The sequence below is a fragment of the Mixophyes fleayi genome, chromosome 9 (genome assembly GCF_038048845.1).
Source record: "Mixophyes fleayi isolate aMixFle1 chromosome 9, aMixFle1.hap1, whole genome shotgun sequence".
Classification (NCBI taxonomy): Eukaryota; Metazoa; Chordata; class Amphibia; order Anura; family Limnodynastidae; genus Mixophyes; species Mixophyes fleayi.
In genome coordinates this window covers 18211022-18222920 of record NC_134410.1, presented here as the reverse complement: position 1 = coordinate 18222920, position 11899 = coordinate 18211022, and the positions used below count along the sequence as shown (strand labels likewise).

General features: G+C 38.0%; 1 long non-coding RNA gene across 1 annotated transcript; it reads left to right on the top strand.

Moving 5' to 3' along the window:
* The first annotated feature begins 236 nt into the window (after window positions 1–236).
* Window positions 237–3379, top strand: LOC142101459 (uncharacterized). The gene is made up of 3 exons (XR_012679021.1): window positions 237–266; window positions 1524–1603; window positions 3196–3379. It is a non-coding gene; the product is annotated as an uncharacterized LOC142101459 (long non-coding RNA).
* The last annotated feature ends 8520 nt before the right edge of the window (window positions 3380–11899 follow it).

Genomic DNA, 11899 nt, shown 5'->3' with positions numbered 1-11899 from the left:
TTTGCAAACTCTGGCAGAATTACCGCCAGCTCCACAGGTAAAAGCTACACAGTGCCCTGGAGTTGCTGGCTGTTGGTAGCGTTGTAAGTCTTTTCTGTTTGCATAATATTTGTATAGCACAATTTGCACCAAAGCTGTTTTTGTCAATGTTACTATAATATTATTTAGAATTATTTTACATCTCCTGACCATCTTTTATTTTAATAATTTTTTGTAATAATTCTGCACTTTTCTTACAGAGGCAAATAACTGCACCAACACCAAAGGTATGTATCACTGTCACAATGTATCTCTTTGATGTGACAGCCAAATGTAGAAGCACATTGTAGAGCAGAAACTCTTTCATAAAAAATCTTAATGAGGTCTGACAACAATACACATAGGACAATTTATAAATAGATATAAACAGTTCATGAGCTCCATCAACTACAGAGCTCTCAAATGCTCTTTGTTATTTCGTGGAGGTGGAAAGTCAATAAAGTAGAAGAGTTTAAGTGGGTAGAGAGCAATTTCTATGTTTTTTACTGGATTTCAGCTCAATCAGATATGATGTTGTCAATCAAGGTTTAATTAGAAAACTCCTGTTAGACACTAACACTGTGTACTTATTTCCAGGGCTGTCCAGCTCATATATACACTTGCAAACACTGAATTTTACAAAACCTCACAACAGCCCTCTCCACTATGAGCCACACCCGTTCCTACTGTTTCAGCTGTGCCCTCCTCCAATTAGTAAATAAGATCTTTTATGAGCAGCATTTATTTTGTCTACCTTGTAGGTCCCTATTTTATGTGTAACCTGTTTTCCCCACAATACATTGCTGCAAAACACTGTGGTATCTTACAGATCTATGATAATAATAATAGGAGGGAATTCTACTCTTATGTTCTGTTTAGGAAAATAGCATTAAAGTCTTCTTATATGCAAAGCATACATGATATATATACACACAAGACTATAAATCAAGCGCATTTCAAAACAATCTATAATCCAGTGTCCATAAAAAAAGACAATAGGGTTCTTCCCCAACATCAGGGCTTCAAACCAACTCTCTTTATTCACAACTTGATTATTTGAGTGTGTGGAGACTTGGGACTTAGCTCCATTTATTAAGTTTAAAATGTAGAGAGCATTAGCATGTTGAATGAATGCTGTATATTGTATAATAGTTCTTCTGCATGGTCTTGTTCACCCTATGTGTCTGCAAGAAACCCTCATTTTTTTGTAGGGAACAATGATGCTTTCTGCGTTCTAAACAGAATGTGGCTCTGCACATCCATATGTCCTTAATCTTATCCTACCCTCTCCATAATCAGCAATATACATACAAACAAGTGTTTATTATAGCGTATTTCAGGGTATGTTAGAAATATATATGACCAATGTCACTGACTAGATTATTTGTGACATCTTCTGAAAGAGGTGGAAGCCCTAATTAGACTTATGCATGATCCAATATGACTGTCCTATCATGAGACCAATATGATACGGTTTGTGATTACCCTGCATTTCTCTCTCACAGATACACCGGGTTGGGCCATTGCTGTCCTTGTTATGTTGAGCATACTTCTAGCCAGTCTTTTGCTCAGCTGCTGCATTGTGGTAAGTTTCTAATAGCTAAAACTGCATAGTTTAAACTACAAGTAAGCAACCAATTGGCTGGCAAGGCATCATGTGACAGGGGAGAGCAGCACGGTGGCTTAGTGGTTAGCACTTCTGCCTCACAGCACTGGGGTCATGAGTTCGATTCCCGACCATGGCCTTATCTGTGTGGAGTTTGTATGTTCTCCCCATGTTTGTGTAGGTTTCCTCCGGGTGCACCGGTTTCCACCTACACTCCAAAAACATACTAGTAGGTTAATTGGCTGCTATTAAAATTTACACTAATCTCTCTGCCTGTGTATGTGTATATTAGGGGATTTAGACTGTAAGCTCCAATGGGGCAGGGACTGATGTGAATGAGTTCTCTGTTCAGTGCTGCGGAATTAGTTGCGCTATAAATAGCTGATGATGATAGTGATAATTTAACTGATCCACCCATGGTAAAGCCCCTTCCTCCCCTCCCACTTCTCAGTCCAGTTATATTTGCCACGTTCACCTTCCAGTCTCACAATATTTCCTCGGCTTAATATACTACTTAACCACTAGAATTCTCAGTATGATAAATCTAAACAACCAGCGGGACACGGCTACACGCTGTGACCATGGCCCTTTCGGACAGATCTGGCCTACCATTACCAATGTATGTTAATTTAAGTTTCATGCAGGAATTAGGGATTATAGTAATTTATGGAGTAGGGACAAGTCAGAGGGTAATCGTATTTAAATTCATTGGAAATGTCAGAAGTTTGCTTGTTTTTCCCACCTGTAATTACGATGAAAAGCACCCAGGAGGCAACTTCATGTGACAAGAGACAAGTGCATGTGATCGTGGATACATTGTAAAATCTGGACTTGGAATTAAAATCTTGCATGGTAGTTCTATTCCTTTAAACATTGTTTTTTCACTCCAGTTCTCCTCAACATGTTTTTCTCAAGATTTGGGAACAGTTTGGATAATTATTGACCAAGTTAAATAGAGTAAGAACTAATGAAATTAATGTTGGACATACTTGAGGCCTAAGAGCTGATTTACTAAAGCTTCTATATAGGAAAAGTTCAGGTGTTGCCCATAGCAACCAATCAGATTCTAGCTATCATTTATCTAGTACATTCTGATTGGTTGCCATGGGCAACAACTCCATTTTCCTTTTAAAAACTTTAGTAAATCTACCCCCTAGAGTTGAAAATTTCTGCTCACCCCCCGTTACACATCAAACTCACATGGCCCATGCTTACTATTGAAACCTTAACCCCCCCAACAAATATATGCCCTTGCAGCAGAAGGGCACTTTATCCTGGAAAATAGTTCCTAAAGTGAAATACATTAGTTCTCCATCCCACCACCTCTCCTTGAACCTGATTGATTACTGAATTCCTATGTTTTGTGATTTACTGCATCCACTGATTCCCAGTGAAATTAAATGTGCATATAATTTTAATTTCGCAAAGTACTTTTATGTAATTACGATTTGAGTTTTTTTTTTGTAAAATGAATTAATATATTTTAATTTTGATGTATTTTGTTTGTAAAATGAACTGTTGTTGTTCAATATTTCATTCTGTTTACTATTTTATTTTTTGTTCTTTTTTAGCCCATGTGTACCGGTCTGTGCAAGCGAAGAGATGACAGCTGTCAGGGTGGGATCTCCTTTGGAAAGTAACATTGGATATGTAACAAGGATATTATTCTGACGGCAATGCATTTTACACCACATGTCTTACTTGTGTCTCTGTAGTGCATTGTGGACCTTGTAGTTCTGGACTATGTAATGCTAAACTCATGTGCCTCCAATTGGGGACCTTAAGGCTAAAATATGAATATTATTATATTATTATATAGACATCATTGTTATTTATCACACACTCTGTGCACATCTTTCAACTCCTGCATGTTTCCCCCAATCCAACAATCTAGAATACACAATTTGAAAATAATAAAATATGTTTAATAAATAAATATTACTCCTAGGGTGTTTTTATTTTCCTCACTTCCACTCTTTTGTCTTAGGTTTTCTCTCTTATATTTCTCATTCTGTAACATATAATGTAGACAATGATGTAATGCATGATGTATAAGATGTGTGTGTGTGTATGCAAAAGAATAACGAAATGTACTATGTGTGATGCTAATACAAAGTATACTATATTACTGTGTATGTGTGTAGGAAAAGGGATGGGGGAAGCATGAGAGAAGGAGATGGCTATTCTCGGACAGAGATTATTAAACTTAACACGTTTCAAATCTCTAACCTACTTATCCCCTATTTTGTGTTCACATCCAATCTCCCAGAGATCAGATTTACTCACAAGGTGGTACAGAAGCAGAATGATAGAGAGTTATCTGATTTTTTGATAATTAATAACTGGAAAGTTTTACTATTTGGCTGGGGACGAAAAATTTGGGGCACAACTCTACCAATACAACAATAAGAAAAAACAACAAATATACAGAAATATTGCAGTACAAATAATCTCTTACTAGATAAAGTAATCCGTGTTGTACAGTCTTTTTCTCTATAACCCCAAAGTAAATATTTGTTCAATATTCAGGTAGCAATGCAAAAATATTTCCTATATACAGTATAAGAAAGTATAAACCTATACCTCATCATGTATTTTCCTTAAGTAAACATTTATTAATACACAGTATTTAGAGGTAAACACCTCTTACATGTAGATTGCTTCAGTAAATGTGACTCCTTTATCCTGGGCTACCCTTTATGTTGTGTATATATTAACAAATCAAATCAAGTAATGTACTGTAGGAAGCCGGAATGTCAAGCGTGGTACTCATTATATCGAACTTTATAATCCCGACAACTGGAGTAACGATAAAATAAAGCCGATTGCAATAATGACGGCACAGAGGAAATGCACACTTACTATAAATATGACAGACCACATGTGTGACACTCTTCCTGCATGGCTCCTACAGATTCCAAATGCAGCAAATGCCAGCTCTTGTAATTCACGTTACTTACAATGCAGAAAGTGAGATTTATGCTCTTAAAGTGATAATTCCAGGACCTGTCCCATAGATAAACTTAGGGTTAGGGTTAAGGTTAGGTTAGGGTTAGGGTTAGGGTAAGGATTAAGGTTAGGATTAGGGTTAGGGTTAGGATTAGGGTTACCATCCTGGTATTGCCGCGTTAAAACTCCAAATTTCACTTTCTGCATTGTAAGTGAGGTGAATTACAAGAGCCGCTGTTTCTTTTGTGTCGTTATCATTGCAATCAGCTTTATTTTATCATTATTCCAGTTTTCGGGATTATAAATTTCGGTATAATTTACAACACCCAGTAGAGTATGGAGAATGTCATTCAACAGATGGAAACATCTCCAGCAGTTGTTAATTGATTATATGGCCCCGCAGACTCAGAACCACTCATACTTCCCACAATTTTAGCTGGACGAATCAGAACTGAGAAACTCAAAAAGAGGCAGAGCATCTGCTGAATTGGGTGGACTTGCAGGAGGATCTGGGCGGTGCTTGGCCTTATTGGGGTGGGGCTTATTTTGTCACAATTCTCTATGTCTTAGTCCTGGGAGGTATGACCGCCCTGTGCTGTTCCAGTTGGAGAAGGATTCCCATCAGGAGGAGGTACAACAGCTAAACTAAAGTGACCAAGAGGAATCAGAACCCTGTGGCAACATGCATATGAATGTAGTAAGCTGGGAAAAGCACAAAAGCGATCACAGGCGAATCCTAGGAACCGTACTTTATGTAACGCTTTAAAAAAATGTCCTGTACATTAAACCATTTCCTGGTCTGGACGAGCCCAGGTACCCTTACTTTGTCATACACAATGATGGCTTGTAATTTTTCAACAGCTAGTGGCCTTTGCCCCATTCTTAGCCCTTACTTATACCATTCCAGGGGGATGATCACTTGGGAAGAGATAAGACACTGGGCCAAAGAATAGCCCAATTTGTATTGCCCTGAGAGTATACTGAAGTAGTTACATGTTTATATCTTGATTGTAACCTGATATTATCCACAAAGTAGCTTCCAACTTTCCTTATTCCCCTCCCGATAGTCTGGGTTAGCAGTAAATTTGATGGATCCTATGAAATCTTATTTTAAGGGGGAGATTCAATTAATTGAGACATCTCGCGCTCGGGGGGGGGGGGGGGGGGCGGAATTGTTTGACAGAAATATCACCCATGGAGGTGTGAGCAAAAATGAGCGGATATTTTTACCAGAAAAACTGCAAAAATGCGCAGCCGCAATGTTCTCATGAACTACGCGGCCAATTGAATTCCCCCCGCTAAGGTGTATAAATTCATATTAGTAGTGGTAGTCGATATCACTAAATATCCTAATCCTTTCCACTCTATTCTGTGAAGTATTATCCTCAGTCAAGCTAAGTGCTGCTATCTTAGTCTGACCTGTTGCTGCTTTAATTCCGTTTGCCATGTTTCTGTATTTGAACTAAAAAAAGTATCATTTGGGACAAGTTTGTCTTCATAGTTATGACTGGACACTTATTATTCACAATAAAATTTATATTCTCTCTCAACTAAGCTTATTTTAGGTAGCATAGTCTGAAGCAGAGGCTCTGTTTTAAACCTTCAATAATTATTAGTGTTTAAATTATGAATAGAGTAAACAGTTGCAGTGTGGTACATAAATGATTTTGTTTTATTATATTTAAGTTCTGTTATATCAAAGAAATAATAATGACAGCATTCTTATGGCAACATTTTTGGCAGTAGTGGTTCAAGGTTCTAATGCCAATCATGGGCTTGTGTCCTCCCTTTCATATACAGTTCTATATACTAGGAAAGTGCTCTAGAATGTGTCCAACTGTATTTTTTCCATCTGTCTAATACTTCCAGCTGTGGTAGTTTGGGATTTTCCCACAATTCTTGAAAACATTAAAAGGAAATTCAGTTTTTTGTGATCTGGGCCCCATAGCAAAGTTTTGTAAGGACCCACATGTACCGTATACTGGTGAAAAACTCACATACGCATATAGTGCTTTTTCAGGGAAAGAGGACCACTCTCAGCTGTGGGCCCCATAGCAGCTGCATCCCTGCACCTATGGTGGATACACCCTTGCCCCCTGCACAGATGCATTAAATATATATGGTGTGACACCTATATTTTTGCACCTGGGACCTACATTCCCTAATTCCGCCACTGATACTCAGTTTTGTCACTTATATTTGGAGAATAGTGAGCTCTTACTGTGTCTTTTGTAAGAAATACTGTTAGGTTAACCACAAGTCTTGGTGATGAGTGACTGTCACTCCATAGATGTATTGGTTGCAAAATAATTGCTGTTGGCCATTTTCAATAAAAAATGTTACCTCCATGCAGATATTTCAGTGTTGAGAGACGCTGTGAGTGAGAACTTATGACTAAAATATAATAATAATAATAATAATAATAATAATAATAATAATAATAATAATGACAACTCTGACAGACTACCAGAGTTCCGTCTAGCATGGGCAATAGAGCTTTCTCAATTAGTAATAGAATACATGATAGAACCTCCATTATTTTGTAAGGTGCATTTTTTCCCCTGTATTCTGCATCTCTTATATAGTGATGTGCATGAGGAGCCGCACCCAAAACTTCTAACAGGATCCCTTGGCCTTCAATACACCACAGAGAGGAACTCTTCAGATTAGAAGAAAGTGTACCCCATTTGCAAGCAATATGCCAAATACAGGGGTGACAGATATATAGTCTGTACTGTATTCTCCATGAGCTTTTAGAAGTGAATAGTTGTGATTGGACACTTTATAAAAAGTAAATGTTGGTCAAGTGTAAGAATTTTGGCTTTGAAATTGAATTTTGCCGACACCTGAGTTGTTGCTTAGCTTTCCCTGATCCACTAGTGAAAAATAATGATAAGATATTCAAGAAATAATTTAGGAAAGTTGTTAATGAATAACTTTTCAAGCATATAGTAAAGAAATATCAGCTATTTTTAAAATAGACAGTGCCATAGAGTCTCACAGGATGCTAATCTTGTTGCCTACATCAAATTGCATATACTGTGACTACTTCTATGTGAGTGGGTGCAGCAAATGCAGGATATGCTCCTAAATGTGAGTGGGCAGCACAGTGGCTTAGTGGTTAGCACTTCTGCCTCAGCACTGGGTTCATGAGTTCGATTCCCGACCATGGCCTTATCTGTGTGGAGTTTGTATGTTCACCCCGTGTTTGCGTGAGTTTTCTCCGGGTGTTCCGGTTTCCTCCCACAATCCAAAAACATACTAGTAGGTTAATTGGCTGGTATCAAATTGACCCTAGTCTCTCTCTCTCTCTCTCTCTCTATCTGTGTGTGTATTAGAGCATTTAGACTGTAAACTCCAATGGGGCAGGGACTCATGTGAATGAGTTCTCTGTACAGCGCTGCGGAATTAGTGGCGCTATATAAATAAATGGTGATGATGATAGTAGCAATGGCGACAACTTCATGCTGATGTTTACTGGCTGTATCTATGTATGATTATACATGAGGTTTTGTGTTTTGTATTACTTTTGGTTTTATATTTGTCATTGTCAAAATTGTAGTTGATAAACAAATTTGTAAAAAGTCATAGATGTGACAATACCAAAATGTTTTATTTTAATTTTTGTTGGTTTATTATTTTTTTACATACAAGATATACATTCAATATATATTATTTTTCTACTTGTTTTTAATTTTTCAATCTAATCAAACTTGATATTGCTGACACTATAAGTTAATGAAAGTAATGCAGAGTCATAAGAATGAAAATATGTGTCCATACGAGAATGAAGATCAATTAGGGAACATTACCAGCTAAGTGCCATATAAGAAAGTGTAATTAATTAGCCCTACTTTTTATTGCAATTAGGTATTTAAACATGTATCTGCAACAGCGAATATTGGAGGTAAATTAATAATTTTGGGGGGATATAGTACCCCAGTGACCTGTTTAGGGGGATATCAGGTGTTCGAATTGCCTCCCAGAACAGAAGCCAAGATCAAGCGGCAGCTACACAGAGTCACATGACCTTGTGAACTTTATGAATTGAGCTAACTCAATTAGTCTTACTTAGTTCCCAAATAAACCTTTTATCTGAGTCAGAAATAATTCTCGTAATTATATATATTTTTAGGAGCTGGATATATTTTTCAGGACAGGGCATCCTAGTTTTGGGAACCCCTCCATCATCCACTCTAAAATCGAAAAACATACTGGTAAGTTAAGTGGCTGCTAACAAATTGATCCAGTGTGTGTGTGTATGTTAGGGAATTTAGACTGTAAGCCCCTATGGGGCAGGGACTGATGTGAGTGAGTTCTCTGTACAGCGCTGCGGAATTAGTGGCGCTATATAAACAAAATGATGATGATGAGGATGATGAATCCTGAATTGGTCCCTGTTTCGCAGGCTTTCTATAAATTTTAACAGCTGCGATAATATATAAAGGAACTGACAAGTGCTTCAGTTTCCACCAAGGGGTTAACCAATCATATGTCCCCATTGGACATATGATGTGGACATATGATTGGTTAACCCCTTGGTGGAAACAGAAGCTCTTGTCAGTTCCTTTATATATTTTCATAGCTGTTATTGTTTTTGGGCAAGTAGTAGTATCGCCCAGGGGTAGCTACTAATAGCATGTGAGTGGAGCGCCTGTGGATTCTGTATTTTATTCTCTTTTCTATAAATTATACCAGTTAAGGACACTGCAGTCAGACACATTTTGTTAAAAAAAAAAAAGTGCTGATAACAGAACACAATAGCCTTCACTCAACTGGACATGAAATGTAAATATAATGTCAAACATTTCAACTTCTCTCAAGGTATGATAACTTTTTTTACTAAGATAAATAGATATATTGATAGAAAATACATAATTTTACAATAAGAAACAAAAAATAATTTGGAATGCAAAATAAGAATGTAACACACATGCATCAACGGGACAGAAATGATAATTTTGAGCAGCATAAAATCACTAATTCATGGAGTACTAGGTACTCCGGAAATAATATTTAGAAGCAGAGGAAGGTGGCGCAGACTAGCAGGAATCTCTCTTCTTTGTAAACATGAAAACCTGAAAGACAGAAATAAATATTGGCAACTATTACTGTTTGTGTTGAGTTTTAGGTTACCGGCTACCATTGAGAGCTGTAATAATATCGGAAACGGCAGTTTATAAAAACTAAACGTATAAACATTGTTTCAAACTTTTTTTGCGTTGCTATTTTATATATAACAACAGCCGCTGAATGTGGTTGTTTAAACAAAGTCATTGTCATTTTCAGAGGGATTATTTAAGGTGAGCAGGGGTTCATATTCAAAAATAGGTGCTATGACCTTTTACAGAACCCGTCCAGATCCCTTTGCTCTGACCAAATACTTCAAACCAGCTTTCATATGGATACGCAAGAACAAAAATTAAATTTGGTGCTTACATCCCAGTAAAACACACCTTCAAAACAGATCAATAAAATATTGAAAGAGGAGCATAGTAACAAATCAATAAATGTAATTAGTGCTATGTATAGTTCTTTTCTTATGAAATAAGCTTACAGAAATGTATTTTAATGCAATGGTTCCTTTAAAGGCAATGCTCAACATTATATGTAGAGTATACCCCCAGTGAAAGATAGAGGTCTCATTCTTAGATTAGATTAGACACATCCCAAGAGAGGAACGTTGTAATGTTTGTATTCTATACACTGACTTATAGGCAGTGGTGGGATTCCGCCGATTAGCCAGAACCGCTACCTAATTTTAAGGTGAGTTTGGCGAACCGGTTGCTCCAGGGTCCACCCTCTTTGTTGGTGGGGGGGAGCAGTGTACTTTAAAAAAAAAAGTGAGGTTCAGCGCAGAGAGGAGCCAGCAAGCAAGAAGACAAGAAGACAAGAAGAGAATGAAAGAGGAGAAAGAAGCCGATAGAATAGGTAAGTGAAGGAACGGAAGCATGGGGAGTAGAAGCAGCATGACAGAGTGTGAAGAGGGAGCAAAATCAGCATGGCACAGTGTGAAGAGGGAGCAAAATCAGCATGGCACACTGTGAAAGGGGGCAAAAGCAGCATGGCACACTGTGAAAGGGGGTAAAAGCAGCATGGCACACTGTGAAGAGGGAGCAAAATCAGCATGGCACACTGTGAAAGGGGGCAAAAGCAGCATGGCACACTGTGAAAGGGGGTAAAAGCAGCATGGCACACTGTGAAAGGGGGTAAAATCAGCATGGCACAGTGTGAAGAGGGAGCAAAATCAGCATGGCACACTGTGAAAGGGGGCAAAAGCAGCATGGCACACTGTGAAAGGGGGTAAAAGCAGCATGGCACAGTGTGAAGAGGGGCAAAATCAGCATGGCACAGTGTGAAGATGGGTAAAAGCAGCATGGCACAGTGTGAAGATGGGTAAAAACAGCATGGCACAGTGTGAAGAGGGGCAAAAGCAACATGGCAGAGTGTGATGAAGAGGGCAATTACTGTGGTATAATTTGAAATGGGGGCACTACTGTGTGGCATAACATGTCTCATTACTATTATTATCTTGATATTAGCAGCATAAAATAAGAAATATTTTATACACACACGCACACCTGGTTTTAACTAGATAACTGCCTCTTGATATATATATTTTTTTGTATACTTAAAATGGTCACTAGGGCAGAGAACCGGTTGTTAATTTATTTGAATCCCACCACTGCTTATAGGAGAAGTCAGAATAGGAGAACTGACTGGGACTTCAGCGCTCCCAAAGGGATAAGTGATTGATGGGGTTTAGGCGATAGAAAGCTGCAGATGACATCCCCTATTGCTCACAAGACAACATCAAACAATTCAGGGTGGGGGTGGCATAGGTTAAGCAAGTTGACATCTCAGGGAGGGTGGTAGGTCCAGTTGGTATTATTTTAGTTGAAAAGGAAAGATGGGCACTGCCATGGTAGCTTTGAGGAGAGAAGAGAAAATAATTTTGCAAAACTCTCTTCTGCTTTTACCATACTACAGTCATACAGAGCTATGCACAATCTCAATAGAACATCTGGGAAACAAGACAAAAACAAACTTTTTGTAGCTTCCATCATAGTAATGGAACTTATTAGCCCTGTTACTATAATGTATACATTGGATTGCTGTGGTATGGGGCGATTACATTTACACTAATAGTTGATTTTTTTAAGACATGCTCTTGTGAGCGTTTTCCTGTTTACCTTATATTATAACTTACATCAGAACAGGAAACCCAGTACAGTTACTCACTATGGAAACCTGGACACAAAATGCACCAGTAACATATTAAAGCCAATGATTGCTCAACACATGTCTAATGTCTATAGATACCAT